Below are 20,919 nucleotides of genomic sequence, written 5' to 3'. Positions count from 1 at the left end.
CGAATGATGTCCTTATACCGATGATAAAATTTAGTAAATGTTTTGACTAGTTTATGATATCGAAAACCCTGGTGTAATAATTTTTCAGTAATATATAAATTTCTCTCGCTAAAATCTAATACGTTGTTACATACACGAGCGAATCGTACAAGTTGAGATATATAAAAACACTGGACACTTTTAATTTGCAAAACACTCATTTGCAAATCCGCCGCCGCCTCTCCTAAGACCTACAGTGTCATGTAAATAACCAAAATGTGCGGAATTACATGGGATTCAATAATTTCATTGCTTTTCTGCTGTTATTATTATATATATTTTGTAATTTGATTTAGAAAAACATGGGATTTTCAATATCCCATGGGATAAGACAAATCCCATGGGATTTACCATTATCCCATGGGATTTTGGTTAAATCCCATGGGATTTTTTTGGGTCCCATGGGATAATTGTAGTCCCATGGGATATTTGTTGTCCCATGGGACAAAAAAAATCCCATGGGACTATAATTATCCCATGGGATTTTTAATATCCCATGGGACAAAATAAAATCCTATGATTCAAATTATAAATATACAGTAAATAAATGTGTATGTTACAATGAATTCTGTTTGGTAGTAAATTGTTTTAAGATGAATCTTTTTAGTTGAATATCTTTTTTTTCCTTGGAAATGTTAATGCAATTATATTGTTCTATAACTGTTCAAAACTAAACTTTTAAACAACAAAGCAGATAATGTAAGTATCAATATATGTTTATTTATGAATTCTAGAACACTTTTTTGAAACACAATTTTTTCCCATTTGAAATCAATGAAAACTCTATTAATAGGCTTAACATACTCATGATACTAGTAGCTTTTTACATAAATCTATTTTTTTTTTCAGGATATCCCTCCACCCAAAAAATTAATAGTTTCTTATCATCCAGCATTGTGTGATCGTAATGTATAGTCCACTTTTTTTGCCATTCAGCACAGAACATTGTCATTATTGTGGTTTTAATATCTTTAGATATTTAATAGAACTGCAATTCATTGGCTGAGTGATGAAAATAATAACTGATCTGACTTTTGTCTTTGAATTTATTTTGGTCTTGTTTCTGTGTTTTCTCCTTCTATTCTCAGTGATGAATTCCAATCCTTCTGAAAAAGAACCAATAAAATCCGAAGTTATGGATAATAAAAAATTGTATACATACATGTAGCAAGAACATATGATTTTCAATAAAAGTAGCTATGCGGTATGGATTTTACTGATTGTTGAAGGTTGTCCAGTGTCATCAGTTGCTAACCTCCTACATCCTTTGGTCTCTGATGGAGAGTTGTCAAATTAGCGATATACCACATCTTCCTATTCTAATATTATATAACAATCAATTTATGTATTCTTCTTTATAACGTTTGGGTATTTTCCCCAGTTATATATATATATAGATCAATGTTAAAACTTTAGGCAATTACAATAAAATTCCATTTCACAAGAATTTGCAATATATTATACAGAAAGCCAACAATAGAAACAGCACTTCTTTAAGCTTCTGAAGTTCTGAAAGAGTTCCACTTGTGTTTTATTTCAATTAGAAAATACATTGAACTCTTTGGACATGTTGGAAATTATAACATTGATACAAAAAATTATATTGTTTTTTTTTCTTATTTTTGTGTTGTTCGGTTGCTGTCTCATTTTTATATATGGTTATACATATATCCTAAATCTTCTTTTTTATATACTATAATCATTAATACACAATGTAGTAAAAATGGGATATTTTTTATTTTGATAATCTCAAAACATTATTATTCTATCAAATAACTTATTTCCAAGTTCACAAAACACCAATGTGTCAGATATTAATTTTAAGACATGTATAAACATGATCAACAAGCAGTTGACAGGATGTCATGCAAAAATCTCACTAATATTAAACTTTCACAAAAACTCCATACTCAGCAAGTACTATTAAAGTTCATAGTACAGGACAAATTCCTAGTACAGGACACAATGCCTGGCAAACACTAGCATGTGTCAATGTCTAGTCAATCATGTAATCAGGCTCAAAATCTTAGTTTGGCACTGAATTTAAAAATTCACCACATAATGAACATGTGTATGAAATTCAACTTCATGGTAAGCTATGTACCTTAACCTAAAACTTTAACCTAAGAATGTACTATAATTTCACATTATGACATTTCTATGTTCAGTGATCCATAAAATCAGGGTAAAAACAGTAAATGTGGTGTTTAATGTATACACAAGAGTGCACACACTGAAATGTTGCGCCTGCTTTACTTATCATTGATATCATGTTGATAGTCCTAAATATAAAGCTTTACTACAACTATCACATAAACTCAACATAATCCAAGAAAATGAATTCAAGGTCATATAAACCTGACAAGAAATATATGTACACCTTACAATCATTCAAATTACTAAATACAGTTGACCTACCGGTATTGCTTATAGTTTCTAAGAAGCAGACTTAACCAAGAAAACTAAACATTGACCAATGAACCATGGAAATGAGGTGAAGATCAGATGAACCATGCCAGGCAGACATGTACAGCTAACAATCCTTCCATACAACAAATATAGTTGACCTATTGCTTATAGATTAAGAAAAACAGACCAAAACACAAAAACTTAACACTGAGCAATGAACCGTGAAAATAAGGTCAAGGTCAAATTAAACCTGCGGGACTGACATGTACATCATAAAATGTTTCCATACACCAAATATAGTTGACCTATTGCATTTAGTGTTAGAAAAAAAGACCAAAACTCAAAAATTTAACTTTGACTACTGAACCATGAAAATGAGGTCATGGTCAGATGACACCTGCCAGCTAGACCTGTACACCTTTCAATCATTCCATACACCAAATATAGTAGACCTATTGCATACAGTATAAGAAAAACTGACCAAAACACAAAAACTTAACTATAACTACTGAACCATGAAAATGAGGTCAAGGTCAGATGACACCTGCCAGTTGGTCATGTACACCTTACAGTCCTTCCATACACCGAATATACTAGACCTATTGCTTATAGTATCTGAGATATGGACTTGACCACCAAAACTTAACCTTAAATATAAAAAAGAAGATGTGGTATGATTGCCAATGAGACAACAACTCTACACAAGAGACCAAATGACACAGAAATTAACAACTATAGGTCACCGTACGGCCTTCAACAATGAGCAAAGCCCATACCGCACAGTCAGCTATAAAAGGCCCCGAAATGACAATGTAAAACAATTCAAACGAAAAACTAACGGCCTAATTTATGTACAAAAAATGAACGAAAAACAAATATGTAACACATAAACAAACAACAACCACTGAATTACAGGCTCCTGACTTGGGACAGGCACATACATACAGAATGTGGCGGGGTTAAACATGTTAGCGGGATCCAAACCCTCCCCCTAACCTAGGACAGTGGTGTAACAGTACAACATAAGAACGAACAATAATAAAATGCTCCGCTGGGGCGCAGCTTGATACAACCGCAGAGGTCGAACCCTGAACAGTTGGGGCAAGTATGGACACAACATTCAAGCTTGATACAGCTCTGAATTTGGATTGTGATTAAATATTTGACACAGCATAGGTTTCTGACACAGAATGAATGTGGTCTAAGAACTTAAAAAATTTTAATTTACCTATTCAAACCATATCATAATTATTTGCTTTTATATATAAATCAGAAATAACCAATTTAAAATGGAAAATTTTAAAGAAAAAAAAAGGAAAAAAAATCCCCCCCCCCAAATTTTTTGAACCCCCTTATGATTCATCACCCCAAAACTCAATAACAGCCTTCCCTTTGTGGTATGGTACCTTGCAGTACAATTTCAGAGAGATTTATACACTTGAACACAAGTTATTGTCTGGAAACTAGAAAAATGCTTGTTTTTTTGGCCCCTTTTTGGCCCCAAATTCCTAAACGTTTAGGGCAATTACCCCCAAACTCAAACCCAGCTTTCCCTTTGTGATATGGAACCTTGTAGTACAATTTCATAAAGATCCATACACTTACACACAAGTAATTGTCCTGAAACTAGAAAAATGCTTGTTTTTTGCCCCTTTTTGGCCCCTTATTCCTAAAATTTTGAGGCAATTACCCCCAAAATCAATCCCAGCCTTCCCTTAGTGGTATGGTACCTTGCAGTACAATTTCAGAGAGATCCATACACTTGAACACAAGTTATTGTCTGGAAACTAGAAAAATGCTTATTTTTGGCCCCTTTTTCCTAAACGTTTTGGGCAATTACCCCCAAACTCAATTCCAGCTTTCTCTTTGTGATATGGAACCTTGTAGTACAAATTCAGAAAGATCCATACACTTACACACAAGTTATTGTCATGAAACTAGAAAAATGCTTGTTTTTTGTCCCTTTTTTGGCCCCTAATTCCTAATATTTTGAGGCAATTACCCCCCAAAATCAATCCCAGCATTCCCTTTGTGATATGGAACCTTGTGGTACAATGTCAGAGATCCATACACTAACACACAAGTTATGTCTGGAAGTTACAAAAATGCTTATTTTTGGCCCCTTTTTGGCCCCTAATTCCTTAACTGTTGGTACCATAACCCCCAAAATCAATCCCAACCTTTCTTTTGTGGTATTGAACCTTATGGTAAAGTTTCATAGAGATCCATTCACTTAAACTAAAGTTAGTGCGAAAACCAATGTGTCTTCGGACGACGACGACACCGACGACGACGCCAACATCATACCAATATACGACCGCAAAAAAAATCAGTTGAAAGAGGCTTAACTCATCAGATGGATAAAAATACAAATACTACAAATACAAGTGGACGTGGCCGGGTACTTGTACATCCAAACAACAAAAAGACACTAAGTACAGATCTGAGAGTACTCGCAGTTACTGACAGCTAGAACAAAGCCACTAACAACTAATGAAAAAAATCATGCATCTAAGACTAAGTTCTTGTTCACTGATCCATGAAATGAGGTCTAGGTCAAGTGAAAACTCTCTGACGAGCATGAGGACCTTGCAAGGTACGCACATACCAAATATAGTTATCCTATTACTCATAATATGAGAGAAATTAACATTACAAAAAATCTGAACTTTTTTTTCAAGTAGTCACTGAACCATGAAAATGAGGTCAAGGACAATGGACATGTTTCAGACAGAATTCGTATCATGAGGCATCTATATACAAAGTATGAAGCATCCAGGTCTTCCACCTTCTAAAATATAAAGCTTTTAGGAAGTTAGCTAACCCCCACTGCTAACGCCACCGCCGTAGCCGCCACCTGATCACTATCCCTATGTTGAGCTTTCTGCGACAAAAGTTGCGGGCTCGACAAAAATACATGAACATTTTAAAGTACTAAATTTTGAGTAGATACATGTAAAACCACAAGTTACTAACTGAAGTTCATGGTGAACTGTAACCAAAAACTTAAAGTGAATACAATTTAGAGAAAGACAGATGGATGCACAAACACTATCATAACAGAGCATAAAACTTACCAAACAAGATGTTTTACATTTATCCTTCAGAGGCAGGAAAACTGAAGTGTTTCTTTTCTTTCTCTGCCCTCCAGGATATAAACTTCAAATTCATTCATGCAAAATATGAAAATCTGCAAAAGTAGGACCTTGTACCGCAGCTTATCCACATTTTGACTTTTGAACTGCATTGTTCTTTTCATCTTGCTGGCAACCTAAACATAAAAAAAAATGATAAACACATAATTCTGGATTAACTTTCTGTATTTATTTTTGTTGGTACAAACAATTTTTTCCAACTTTAAACTAAATCTGCCTCTGCTTTAAAAATCAACTGAAAACCATGTATTTATCTTAATTGAAAACAATTTCTTGAGTTTTTCTCATTTGTATCACCCTGTTATTATATATAAATTTTATTTTTGTCCCTTTTTAAAAATAGGAATGGTTCAAATTCCTCAATTATCATGATAATTCTAGTCAGTCAATTAAAAATGTATGAATAAATTATTTAACCTGTATACTATTAATATCAATATATTTCATTTTTGATAAAAACTAGGCTCTGTGTTGAAGACCATACCTTGACCTATAATGGTTTACTTTTATAAATTGTGTGACTTGGATGGAGAGTTGTCTCATTGGCACTCATACCACATCTTCCTATATCTACAAACAGATTCTATGGGCGAGCAGACATTATACCCTGGAGGTGGTTTTAAAAAAAAGCATATGACTTAGATGTACCATAAGCATGGAAAAACAATTCAGCAGTCAGTTTCACAAAAAAACTTACAAATAATATTGATAGTAATTAAGTCATGTACAATACAGTATACTTACGATAAATTGTAAGTTTTTTTATTGTAAAACCGACTCAAGTATACTTATAATCAATCTTAGTCGTAAGTATTAAGTATTATTCATCTTTTGGATAATTTGTTGGTTTATTTTATGAATATACAGTGGCAGATCCAGAACTTTTCATAAGGGAGGGCCGGATCCAGTCATGCTTCAGTGATCCCTATATAATCAACCAAATTTTTCCAAAGAAACCCCCCCCCCCCCCCCCAAATCAGCCTATGATATATGTTTATATATCTCTCTGATATGCCATTTCAAATCAAATGTGTATTAAATAAAACTTTACACTAGAAAAGTAATGGATAGTTACTCATTTGGGAAACTTACAAGTTCACAGCATGCCGGTGCCTGTGACTGTGTTCAAAGTGGTGGGTTTTCACCCTCGTTGTATTGCGGAATAACGATTTAGGCAAATTGAGAAAAACATCATGTCTGTGGTTGATAATAGTGTGTGTGCATTAATTTAATTTTCTTTACCTTCTTATTTAATATTTTTCCAATTTTGAGTACTGACGGCAAGTGTTGTAACCAATGTCTTGAGACCAATGTGCTATTTACAAGTGCGATCGAGAAATGCAGGGGAAAGAAACTTATCAATTATGTTTATTCTTAAGACAAAACTGAGCCGCCGTAAAATGAACCGTGTCGAGGAGGTCACTGACACGTAATAGGGCAGAGTCTGAGACATATTTACACATATGTGTATATATGTCTCTGTAATAGGGTCATCCCTCGAGAACATTAACTACTACATTGATAGTTTACTATGCAGTCAGTATCCCGAAAAAAAAACCGTATGGATGCAAAACGCTTAGTGGTTTAGGCTGACTACTAATACGTGCACTTTGTCTAAAAAATATCCCAGCAGCGTCAAAGTTGAAGTCAGGATCTTGGGGGGGGGGGGTCTTCTTTTTCTGTGTTCTTTATTTTTTTTTTTTTGCTATATTTCTACAAACTTACACTTTTTGCTCATTACTCTCTTTCCTCATATTTTAGCATTTCATTATTCTTTAATCTTTATTGTTTGCCCGTTATTCTCTATTCTTTTAACCCCCATCCATACTTAAGCTTTCGGTAGTTTATTTTATTCTATTTCTGTCTAAATACATTATTTATCACAAAACAAAAACTTACTAAATATTTTTTTATGAAGTCCTCACCAGTTGCGGATCCAAAAAATGTCATAAGGAGGCACTAACTGTCATGCATAAAGAGGGCCCCCGCTTCATTCATTCTCTAAATAATCAAGCAATTTTTTTTTCCAAAAAAGGGGCGGCCCCCCATGCCCTCACCTTATTCCACCTCTAAACCCTTCCCACTTCGTATCCTTGAATTCAGATTCAAGATCTCTCTGACAAAAGTAAGTAAGTAAGTCACATTTGCTTATATCAGGTTTTCGACTTGAACTGGCGGATAATTGTTTCATTACCAATCGTACCACATCTCCTTATTTATATATATACGAAAGCTTTATTCATATTTTTTGGTGTATTGATGAATGTGTAAAGATGCAGCAATTGTAATACATTTCAAAATACAGCACAAGAGATGCAGATTATGTAAAACCAATCTCACTATACAAATCCTTGATAAAACTGATAAGTCGAAGACATACTGACAAACGCCATGGCAAAAACTTAAAAACGACCAAATGACGTACAACAGTATATAAAACTTGACTATAGCATTTAAAACACATAAGAAGCACCCAGACAGTCAAACAGAAATTAAAAGAATAAATAATTTGTAAAGATTTTCAACTAGGCCTACAGCTATATTTTCTTATCGGCTAAACATAGGTTCTAGTATTATGTGATAAGTCATTTTTTCATGCAGACCCAGTTTTATTGATACCTTGAACTTAAAGTGGTTTTATGCATATCAGCCCAGATTATGTGTGTAATTTTATTGAACAATTCAACAATACACGTTCTAAACAGGTTAAATTCAATTTAAAAATTTACAAATTCAGATCTACTGGCATTCAACACCCAATTACTTACTTGCTGTATATTGCTAACTTTGATTGTATATTGTCAATCCCTCCACATCGTGAATACGCCATGCGAGGTGTTGGATAAGTTTGATATAGGGTGGCGGCTTCGAAGCGTAGAAAAAAATCCAGGTAAATGAAAGTGTAAAATTGTGTTGTTGAAAATTTTAAGTACTAAATTCCTAAATTTGTACTTAACTCCGTTCTACGGGTAACATGGTTGTTTGATATGAAAATAGGATAAAAAGCATCCGGAAAAATTAATTATCACGTTATAAGTATTCGTAAATGGATATGAAAAAACTTAACAAGGAATAAGTATTGGTAAACGGACAGAAAGTCGCAGGACAAAGGTTTAGATTAATTATTTTACAATTGTTTAAATATATGAGAGAAAGTCCTTGACGAATTGACTTTATTTATAGATAAATGTATTTAGTTGAGGAAATGATTAATTCGCCTTCAAATAGTTTTTTTTTATCAATAACTTATAAAAAGGAGACATTTTTGACAGCATGACTTCAGTTAATTACCAAACCACTTTTGCAGATTGTTTTTCTTAACAATCATTGTTCATATTAATATTCAAAAATAAATTTTGTTTACAAGTCCGTTTCCTTTTAAAAATGTTTCAGAAAAATACTGAAACGTTTTTAAAATTAAGTTTATTCAAAGAAAAAAATATCCCAAAACTGAATCGTGACTTTTTACTTGTTACTTTTTGTTGTACGTTCTAAGTGTCAATCCTAGCAAACCAAAATTTGGAAATAAAATCGATTACAATGTAATTTTATAGAAGGAAAAAGGGGAGTTAATGAACAAATTATTACTAAACACTCACATACTTCTAAAAAGATTTGCATATGTAAGCTGTCTATAGATAATGTTAAATTAGTTCAGGAGTTTCAATTAATTTAGGAGAAAAAAAAGATTATAAACAGTTTAGTTTTCAACGCCTACTACTACAAAAAATAGTGATTCTTTTTGTAGATTTGGTACTTCAGTTTCGACTCAAAATTTCCTATTGTAATTGTTAGATGCCAAATATTTAGGAGAAGATTGTATTTGTACTTTATGTAATTGTGGTGATATTGGCGACGCGATTCATTATATTATAGCAAGGATTTGTAAAAATCCTTGATTATAGAATGTTCGGCAATAGACGAAAGTAGACAAACCCTATTTAAACGGGGTTTTGATCTCCAAGGACGCCACATTTTACATCGAATAAGATCTATATTTGTTAACGTTTTCAAATGAAATAACTTGAATTGAAAATTTCCCGACTATGTGAAGATTTCTTATATTTCTAAATGGCTTCAATTATTACATACAAAACGAAAAATTTATTTAACTTTTTTTGTAAAAACAATATTCATGTATTTTTATATTTTTTCCAAGGAAACGTTTTTTTTTTGTTTGTTTGCAAAGTTTACTTGTATGTGTTTATAACCATCACCAATCAGTCCTAATTATTAAAGATCAAACGTTGTAATCAAAATGATGATTGGTATTGAATATGATCATCGGTCATGCATGACGTATCCCAAATAACTTCTTTAATGTTGGTTTGATTTTATCAAAACCAAAATTATAAGATCAAATATTAAATTATCTATCGAATGTATACCCTCAACGCTCACTAAAACATATATACATGTCCATTGGCCTTTTTAAACACATCTATATATACGTTTTCTCAAGGGTTTGTACATGTAAAGTGAAATTATGGTTACTCAATGCGTAGTTACATAAGTTTATTTGCTACTTTTTTCTTCTTTATTTTATATAAATGATTTTTTTTTTTTTAATTTTAACATTTTTTTCTTCGAAAGAATTGTAGTGTTGCAATAGGGAATGGACACAGATACTTAACTACATTTAACGAAAAAAAAATTGTGTAATGTCATCAATCTGTATTACACATAGACAGGATGTTCTCTAGAAAACTATGATATTTCTAATACGTTATACACACCCCAGGGTTACACGCACTACCGTAATGGAAAATTACTGCATGCTTTAATTACCTGTAATCAGCCATGCAACAAATCAGTTGACTGACCATGTCATTACAGTTTAAAAAGTTTTTCCTCAGATCAAAACGGAATATTCATTTTAACTTTAAAATTTATAACTTTAAAAAGTAAACCTTGATATAATTATGACGTTAAAGAATTTAACAATTTAATAATCGGATTTTCCCAAAGATTAAGATACAATTATATTTATTATTCTGGGACTGACAGATATACATGTATCACAGGCACTTGTATCAGAATTTTTTCCTATATACTTTTATTAAAGTATATATATAGGATTATTTTTTTCTGAGACATGTGCCTGTGAGATATATACATGCATAAGTCCCAGACATATATAATTGTAAATCAAAATGATTTACATAATTACTGGGAAATAATATAATGTTTCAGTTATGTTGATGTCACAAATACACATGAATTATTTGATGATGCATGCTGGAATTTCTTATCTAACTGCATGACGGTGGCCACAGACATATATATATATCCATTTACTAATTCTATAATTTCTTGAGAAAAAAAATCAGGAGGGAAGTCAGAGGGAAGTGAAACAAATATTTTAAGCTTTTATTAAAAATTGTTGGGAAAACAATAAAATACGACACTGAGTTTTGAAAAAAAAGTTTATGATTGGTCTTAATTTTTTTTTTATAAAGATAGAAACAATTTTTTGTCCCGAGAAAAAAAAACAATGCCCCCTTTTTAGCCAAACCGACACACGCCGATGAATGAAGAATTCCAAGTAGGGTCACAAGGTCACATTTTAAAACTTTTTTAGTCGCCAAGTCTCAAAAAGCAATTTTGACTGGCATTGTTTTTAGTCGAATTATGTTTTTGCAGGTCAGGTTGCAAAGTGGCAGGTCGCGATCGGATTTGACAATGTCAAGTTGACAACGGTCCTAAAAAATATCCGAAAAAAACGTTGAATCAAACGATATGAACCTACGCAGTTTTATATTATAAGACTGACACACACCAGTGTGCTAACTGTGCTGGGTGAGGTGCTGTAACTTGATATACATGTATCATTAAGTTACAGTACTGTTAGGATTTGCCTGCCTTTTTACAGGGTCTTTCTATACTAACTGTTAGTATAGACTGCCCCTGGCTTGAAAGTATGGTTCTCTGCTCATCAACGGGTGCGTGATTAGCAATTTAAATATCTTGTAGCAGTAAAATACCTCCGGGGGGTGGGGGGAGGGGCACTTCAATACTTAATTGATAGGGGTGTCGCTGGGGTTCTGTTACCCCACCCTATTCATATAATTTAGATCTTAAAAATGTTTTATACCTTTTCATATACTGCGAGGGTAAAATTGTAACCTTTTCCCATATTGGTTGGTTTTCGTGGGGTGTGTTGGAAAAGTGGAATATTTAAGGCTAAGATTCTGTATGTAATGTTTACTTACGGCGAGACTTTCGGCTGTGAAAAAATGACAGGGCTTTTCATATACAAGTAATTGGAACTTTATCGACCTTATCATATATTTCTGATAGTTTTCCCCACCTATTCCCATATTTTCAAGCTGGAAAAAGTGACCTATTCCAGGGGGGTCTCATTGGGGGGTTCTGATCCCGGATCCCGCTTACTGTTTTGTCAGATTCCCGTATCCCGCTTACACTATGTACGTAAGCAATTCTCATTTTTTTTTGTAATTTCCCGTATCCCACTATACTTTATTTCCCGTTTTCACGGCACAATAATTTGACTTTCACGTGTCACGCATATAAAAAATCGGCATTCCCGCGTCACGCTTAGACCCCAATGAGACCCACTTCCAGCGGCACGTCATATCACCTTGTATATAGGAATTCCCCCCCCCCCCCCCCCCCCCGAGTACAATACACAAATGTATAATACCTTAATTCAGGAGCACAGTCTGTCTTTACCGTAAATAACTTCGAGATTAATATGTAAGTTTACTTTGCTAATCGATGTTCCTGTAATTCAGATTTAAATTTATTTGTGAGACCCCCGTCACTATTTATATTCACTCAAAGAAAGGGGTTCTCCGTTACTGGGAAAATCCAAGGACGTATTGTGTTAGTTATACGTCCTTGGAAAATCTTATCTGATTCAGGATCAATTTATCGGTTACACTCCCCTATCACCAGTGATTCTTTGTGAACTGACATTCTGAAAAAGGTATACTGTTGACTATCAATTTGCATGATTAGTTACAGATGTCGACTCGGACTACTGCAGAAGACAATAATTCAGTTCACTGATTTAGATTGAATAGTGGTTCGGTTAATCCCCTCTTCCCCAAACAAGTAAGAATTAGGTTACATCTTTTCAGACTTTTGGTAGTTAAAATAATTATGACGTCTAGCAAGGCTATTTTATTTTTTTATGCCCCCGCCGTAGCGGTGGGGGCATTAAGTTTTACCCTTGTCCGTCTGTTCGTACATACGTCCGTACGTCCCATAATTGGTTTCCGTTCTCTAACTTGAGTTTGCCTCAACCAAATGTTAAAGTAAAAACTTATACACAAAACTGTCACAATGCTTATTACCACAAAACACAGATCAAGTTTGAATTTTGGTGGCGTCACTTTAACCGTTCTAGAGTTATGCCCCTTTATAAATGGGAAAATTGCAAAATTTTTAGTTTCTGTTCTCTTACTTAAGTTTGCCTCAACCAAATGTTATAAAACCTATACACAATGCTTATTACCACAAAACACAGATCAAGTTTGAATTTTGGTGGCGTCACTTTATAAATGGAAAAATTGCAAAATTTTTATTTTCTTCTAAATATCAAGTAATTTTTAAAATTGGAATTATCTCCCTTTGTCCATTATTATAGTTGAATCAACTACAATCAATGCTTTATACAATGCAATGTTTAATTTTGACTTCCACTGATAAAACACAGATCAAGTTGAATTTGGGTAGTGTCACTTTAACCATTATTGAGTTATGCCCCTTTATAAATTGAACGATTGCAAATTTTTAGTTTCCATTCTGTAACTTAAGTTTGCCTCAACCAATCATTATGAAACCTATACCACATATTCATTACCACAAAACTAAGATCAAGTACAAAATTATTGTTTCCGTTTTCTAACTTTAGTTTGCCTCAACCAAATGTTATGAAACTTATACACAAGGCTTATTACTACATAATACAGATTAAGTACGAAATAAGGTGGCGACAAATTACCATTCTTGAGTAATATCCCTTTATAAACATAAAAATTGCTAACTTTAGTTTGTCTCAACCAAATGTTATAAGACTTATACACAACCGTTCTAGAGTTATGCGTGTTTACAAATAGAAAAATTGCTGAATTTTTAGTTTCTGTTCTCTTCTTAAGTTAGCCTCAACCAAATGTTATGAGACTTACACACAATGCTTATTACCACAAAACTCAGATCAAGTTCAAATTTGGGTAGCGTCACTTTTACCGTTCTTCAGTTATGTCCCTTTATAATTTTTCTATCTATCTATCTTCATCTTTCCGCACTCAGTCACAACTTTGACTATTACGTGCCCAGAAAAAAGTTAAAATAGCCTTGCAAGACGTCATAATTATTTGGACTAATCTTTTGGCAAATATGGTCGTACCACAGGGGTTTGTTACAATTTGCCGGGTTTTCTATCCTTACGAACCCTGAAAAACTTACCAGGCCAGGTGATAAAAAATCTGTCTCCCCTTTTTATCCCACCAGAATATCAAAAGGTTGTCTCCTTACACCTACATGATAAAAACATATACAAATATGGTATCATTGCCAATGTGACGGCTCTTCAACAGAAATTTAAACCGTAGAAGTTAACAACTATATAGGTCACCGTACAGATTTCAACAATGGGCTAAAAAGCCAAACTGCGTAATAAGCTACAAAAGGCTAAAATAGATAGACAATATCTGACAAGGGTAGAAATGTTCAGAATGTTGAAAAAAAAATCTACTGTCCATTTGCATCAAAACTAGCAGCTGACTCATAGGAGTTGTTGCCTTAAATACAGATTTTAACCATTTTTTTTTCTTCATATTTCTTGAATTTGCCTTTTTATCTCGAAAACTGTAATAATTAAAGAGAAACTTAAATCTTATTAAAAAGTTATTGCTTTTCAATAATGATTTTGATCCAGTTTTTGCAAAAACTTAGAAACTTTAAATCTTGGGTAAACTCCTTATATTATACTGCCTGGTCTAGTGGTAGCGTGTTCACCTCACGTGCAGAAGGTTGTTTATTTTGAACCCAATCGGGTAAAACCAAAGACTTTAAAGTTGGTATTTGCTGCTTCTCCCCTAAGCACGCAGTATTATTAAGGAGTAAGAGCAAATACTGGTTTGTTCAGAGTCAGAATAATGTGTCAAGGTAAGGTGACATGTCTCTCTGAGAACTAGTGTAAGAGATAAATTGTCTGGTCAGACAAATATAACTAGTATAAAAAGTCCATGGATACAGAATTTACTAGTATATTTAGTCCGATGTCAGTAATTTATGTCCCCAGACTAATTTTCCTAGTCCATGACATCACTATTCCTAGGTAATAACATGAATAAGGCCCCTATATTTGGTGAATGGAATGATTGTGAGATGCACAGTCTGTCTGGCATGTTTTATATGACCTTGACCTCATTTTCATGGTTCATTGGTCAATGAAAAGTTTGCATTGTTTTGTCAGTTTATCATATGCTTTAAGCAACAGGTAAATTATATTTGGCGAATGTAACGATTGTAAGGTGTACATGTCTGTCTTGCAGATTCATATAACCATGATCGCATTTTATGGTTCTTTGGTCAATGCTAAGTTTTCTTAGTTTTTTATACGGTCATATATTGGTATGGCGTTGGCGTTGTCGTCGTCCGAAGACACATTGGTTTTCACACTCTAACTTTAGTTAAAGTGAATGGATCTCTATTAAATTTTACCATAAGGATTGATTTTGGGGGTTATGGTACCAACAGTTAAGGAATTAGGGGCCAAAAAGGGGCAAAAAATAAGCATTTTTGTAACTTCCAGCCATAACTTGTGTGTTAGTGTATGGATCTCTCTGACATTGTACCACAAGGTTCCATATCACACAGGGAATGCTGGGATTGATTTTGGGGGTAATTGCCTCAAAATATTAGGAATTAGGGGCCAAAAAAGGGGCAAAAAACAAGCATTTTTCTAGTTTCATGACAATAACTTGTGTGTAAGTGTATGGATCATTCTGAAGTTGTACTACAAGGTTCCATATCATAAAGGGAAAGCTGGAATTGAGTTTGGGGGTAATTGCCCAAAACGTTTAGGAATAAGGGGCCAAAAAGGGGCCAAAAATAAGCATTTTTCTAGTTCCCAGACAATAACTTGTGTTCAAGTGTAAGGATCTCTCTGAAATTGTACTGCAAGGTACCATACCACAAAGGGAAGGCTGGGATTGATTTTGGGGGCAATTGCTTTAAAATTTTAGGAATAAGGGGCCAAAAAAGGGGTAAAAAACAAGAATTTTTCTAGTTTCATGACAATAACTTGTGTGTAAGTGTATGGATCTTTCTGAAATTATACAAGGTTCCATATCACAAAGGGAAAGCTGGAATTGAGTTTGGGGGTAATTGCTCAAAATGTTTAGCAAAAAGGGGCCAAAAATAAGCATTTTTCTAGTTTCCAGACAATAACTTGTGTTCAAGTGTGTGGATCTCTCTGAAGTTGTACTGCAAGGTTCCATATCACAAAGGGAAAGCTGGAATTGAGTTTGGGGGTAATTGCTCAAAATGTTTAGCAAAAAGGGGCCAAAAATAAGCATTTTTCTAGTTTCCAGACAATAACTTGTGTTCAAGTGTATGGATCTCTCTGAAGTTGTACTGCAAGGTACCATACCACAAAGGGAAGGCTGGGATTGATTTTGGGGGTAATTGCCTCAAAATTTTAGGAATAAGGGGCCAAAAAGGGGCAAAAAACAAGCATTTTTCTAGTTTCAGGACAATAACTTGTGTGTAAGTGTATGGATCTTTATGAAATTGTACTACAAGGTTCCATATCACAAGGGGAAAGCTGGGTTTGAGTTTTGGGGTAATTGCCCTAAACGTTTAGGAATTTGGGGCCAAAAAGGGGCCAAAAAAACAAGCATTTTTCTAGTTCCCAGACAATAACTTGTGTTCAAGTGTAAGGATCTCTCTGAAATTGTACTGCAAGGTACCATACCACAAAGGGAAGGCTGGGATTGATTTTGGGGGCAATTGCTTTAAAATTTTAGGAATAAGGGGCCAAAAAAGGGGTAAAAAACAAGAATTTTTCTAGTTTCATGACAATAACTTGTGTGTAAGTGTATGGATCTTTCTGAAATTATACAAGGTTCCATATCACAAAGGGAAAGCTGGAATTGAGTTTGGGGGTAATTGCTCAAAATGTTTAGCAAAAAGGGGCCAAAAATAAGCATTTTTCTAGTTTCCAGACAATAACTTGTGTTCAAGTGTGTGGATCTCTCTGAAGTTGTACTGCAAGGTTCCATATCACAAAGGGAAAGCTGGAATTGAGTTTGGGGGTAATTGCTCAAAATGTTTAGCAAAAAGGGGCCAAAAATAAGCATTTTTCTAGTTTCCAGACAATAACTTGTGTTCAAGTGTATGGATCTCTCTGAAGTTGTACTGCAAGGTACCATACCACAAAGGGAAGGCTGGGATTGATTTTGGGGGTAATTGCCTCAAAATTTTAGGAATAAGGGGCCAAAAAGGGGCAAAAAACAAGCATTTTTCTAGTTTCAGGACAATAACTTGTGTGTAAGTGTATGGATCTTTATGAAATTGTACTACAAGGTTCCATATCACAAGGGGAAAGCTGGGTTTGAGTTTTGGGGTAATTGCCCTAAACGTTTAGGAATTTGGGGCCAAAAAGGGGCCAAAAAAACAAGCATTTTTCTAGTTTCCAGACAATAACTTGTGCATAAGTGTATGGATCTCTCTGAAATTGTACTGCAAGGTACCATACCACAAAGGGAAGGCTGGGATTGAGTTTGGGGTGATGAATCATAACGAGGTTCAAAAAATGGGGGGGGGGGGGGATTTTTTTTCCCCTTTTTTTTCTTTAAAATTTTCCATTTTAAATTGGTTATTTCTGATTTATATATAAAAGCAAATAATAATGATATGGTTTGAATAGGTAAATTAAAAATTTTTAAGTTCTTAGACCACATTCATTCTGTGTCAGAAACCTATGCTGTTTCAAATATTTAATCACAATCCAAATTCAGTGCTGTATCAAGCTTGAATGTTGTGTCCATACTTGCCCCAAATGTTCAGGGTTCGACCTCTTCGGTCGTATCAAGCTGTGCCCAGCGGAGCATTTTATTCATTTTATCAGATATTATAAGCATACGTCTACTTGTTGGTGTATGGAATGACTACAAGGTGTCATATAAAAATAAGAAGATGTCTGTCTGCCAAGTTTAATATTACTGTGACCTCATTTTCATAGAATATTGATAATATCAAGCAAAAATGATGAGCAAGACAAAATACAAATGATCCAAAATTGTCAGTTGCCTACTCTTTATGTAATAGTAGTTATTGTCATTAAATGATAATGTTTACCCTTTTATGTGTAGGGCAAGAACATTAAAGATAAAGGGAAACTATAAACAAAAGAAATTATCAACAAAAATAGATTTACAGACGTCAACAAAGCCTAAATGGTAAGTCCACTTCTATAAAAGTTATTGCCCTTGAATAATGATTATTATGAAAATAAGATGTGGTATGATAAATGAGAAAACTATCCACCAGAGTTCAATTAAGTGGATGTAAGCAATGCAATTACTTATTAGAGGCCAATGATGACCTGTAAATAATGACAGGCAAAATATGGCAGGGTTGATATAAAAATAAGATGCGGTACGATTGCCAATGAGACTTTTCTCCAATAGAGATCAAATGACATTAAATTTAACAAAATTAGTTCACTGTACAGCCTTTGACAATAAGCAAACCCTATACTGCATAGTAATCCATAAAAGGCCACGAAATAACAAATGTAAAACAATTCAATAAGGGCATGGCGTCATTTAAAAAGGGCATGGTGTCTATCCATGCTAAACATGCTTGGGGGAAACACCATAAAGGTGAAAGCTAAGTGCCTGATTTTTGCACAAAACAATAAACAAAAAACAAATATGATATATAGCAACAATTGACAACCACTGAATAATAGACCCCTGACTTGGGACAGACACTTACAAAATGTGGCATGGTTTAACATGTTTGCTGGCGCCAAATCCTCTAATTAAGGACAGTGGTGTAAGTGTCAGTTCAATATAAAAACTATAAAATTAGTTGAAAAGGGTTTTTTTCTGCTCTTGGGTCAGGTTATTTAAGGAATGACTATAATATTTTTTCTGTCTATGAAGAAATAACATCAAAAATGTGGTGCACACTGAATAACCCACGTAGCGGGTTATTTTAAAGTGTGCACCACATTTTTTATGTTATTTCGAATAGACAGAAAAAATATTACAGTCATTTCTTATAATTTAATTCTAAATTCCATTTTAAACCGGAGTAAACCATGAAAAACGTTGATGACGTCACGGTCACATGACAAAATTATGTCTATGAGCTGATAAACAAAACCATGTCAGCCAATCAGAAGACGCGTTGTTCCAAAATTAAATTATTTTGATACATTCCCGTTTTCATTCTCAATTTTATTTACTCATTAGAATGCAACAAAGCAGAAAAACAGCTACCAAAAACACAGACCGGATGTGGCTGGAAATTTATTTTTTCCCTTTAACAAAAAAGACTCAACATACAGATCTATTAGTACTCACAGTTACTGACAGCTAATTCAAAGCAAATATCAACTAATAAAATAAACATTTAGTGAGCACCCAACCCACCCCTAACCTGGGATAGTGGTTTTAATAACAGCACAACATTTGAACAAACTGTAAACATTTGTTGCAATTGGCTTAACTCGAAAGACTGCAACAAGGCACAAAAAACAACTAATATGAAAACCATAGACACAAAGCACTGAAATAAGAGTTCTTACAATTTTAAATATTCAAATGAAGTTTTTATCAAAATGTACATAAACATGATAAAATAGCCATTTTATTGCTGTATTTCTCTTCATTTATAATTTTTGAGTTTTGTGTATTTGTAGGTCAGACATCTTGGTTTTCATGATCATCATTCAACAGGTCAATACTGAACAGCAAACTTAAAGTTGATATTTTTCTACATAGTGTGACTTTTTTATTAATTTGAAATGGAATGTGTTTTTTTCCTACATAAGAAAGAGGAAATTTCAACATAATTACTATAAACAAAAAGGAGTCATATCATCATGATCATAGATGCTCAAGAACTTAATCATGTAAATGCAACAATGTAATTATCAATTGAAAGAAGGGAGGAATGAAAAAATATATTAGTATTTTGTTGTCCAAATGAACTTGCTTTGTCCACTCATTTAAATCGCTCCATCCAATAAAGATGTACGGAGGAAGATTTTTGAAGAACAGATTGCATAAATGTTTTGTCTTAGAATTGTAGGAATATTCTAGTGGATGAAATAATTTATTTACTTGACTCTTATATAGTGGACTGAATAATTGTTCATAGCAAGCTGAAACAAGAAAACTAAAACTTAACAGGAAAAGTGTTTATTTTATAAATTTACAAATATAAATGTAATATTATGAACACCACAAATGAATAAGATTCAAATCATTTGCATATTCATGTATTGCAATGGAACTATAACAAAGAAAACTTTACCTCATGAGAAGAGTAAACTTTTAACTGTGCTTTGTCAATTTATTCAGTCAGAATATGAAATATTTTTTTCAGTTCTATTTTTCATAATAAAACAAAGAAGACAAAGATTTCAAATCAATATTTTTTTCTTTTATTAAGACGTCATCATTTTATTTCAGTTAAAGGATTTTATTTTTTGACTTTAAATATTATTATATTTCCAAAATAATAATAATCTTTATTGTCATATAAACAAATTAAAAACATGTTTGTGACAAAATGAAAAAAAACAAAATACACTCATATATATATTATAAACTTTTTACTACCAAACAGAATTCATTGTAACATACACATTACTGTATATTTATGATTTGAATTCCATAGGATTTTATTTTGTCCCATGGGATATTAAAAATCCCATGGGATAATTATAGTCCCATGGGATTTTTTTTGTCCCATGGGACTACAATTATCCCATGGGACCCAAAAAAATCCCATGGGATTTAACCAAAATCCCATGGGATAATGGTCAATCCCATGGGATTTGCCTTATCCCATGGGATATTGAAAATCCCATGTTTTTCTAAATCAAATTACAAAATATTTATAATAATAACAGCAGAAAAGCAATGAAATTATTGAATCCCATGTAATTCTGAACATTTTGGTTATTTACACGACACTGTAGGTCTAAGGAGAGGCGGCGGCGGATTTGCAAATGAGTGTTTTGCAAATTAAAAGTGTCCAGTGTTCAAACACCATAAGAAGGTGACAAGGGAACGTCACCATCTAAAAATGGATAACTAACGAT

General features: G+C 33.4%; 2 long non-coding RNA genes across 4 annotated transcripts; one reads left to right on the top strand and one right to left on the bottom strand.

Moving 5' to 3' along the window:
* Positions 1 to 860: 860 nt before the first annotated feature.
* On the bottom strand, positions 861 to 8,714 carry LOC127732045 (uncharacterized). 3 transcript variants are annotated; one of them, XR_007996039.1, is made up of 3 exons: positions 8,372 to 8,714; positions 5,526 to 5,719; positions 861 to 1,145 (listed from the first exon to the last, which is right to left on the bottom strand). It is a non-coding gene; the product is annotated as an uncharacterized LOC127732045 (long non-coding RNA). The 3 variants fall into 3 exon arrangements; XR_007996041.1 differs by lacking the exon at positions 8,372 to 8,714 and adding an exon at positions 6,696 to 7,023; XR_007996040.1 differs by lacking the exon at positions 8,372 to 8,714 and adding an exon at positions 6,846 to 7,023.
* A 3,538-nt stretch (positions 8,715 to 12,252) lies between these two features.
* Positions 12,253 to 20,474, top strand: LOC127732044 (uncharacterized). The gene is made up of 3 exons (XR_007996038.1): positions 12,253 to 12,552; positions 17,951 to 18,037; positions 19,510 to 20,474. It is a non-coding gene; the product is annotated as an uncharacterized LOC127732044 (long non-coding RNA).
* The last annotated feature ends 445 nt before the right edge of the window (positions 20,475 to 20,919 follow it).

This window comes from Mytilus californianus, unplaced genomic scaffold, assembly GCF_021869535.1.
Source record: "Mytilus californianus isolate M0D057914Y unplaced genomic scaffold, xbMytCali1.0.p SCAF_22, whole genome shotgun sequence".
In the NCBI taxonomy this organism is placed as follows: domain Eukaryota; kingdom Metazoa; phylum Mollusca; class Bivalvia; order Mytilida; family Mytilidae; genus Mytilus; species Mytilus californianus.
The sequence above is the reverse complement of the archived record's forward strand: the minus strand, read 5'-3'. Positions and strand labels throughout refer to the sequence as shown.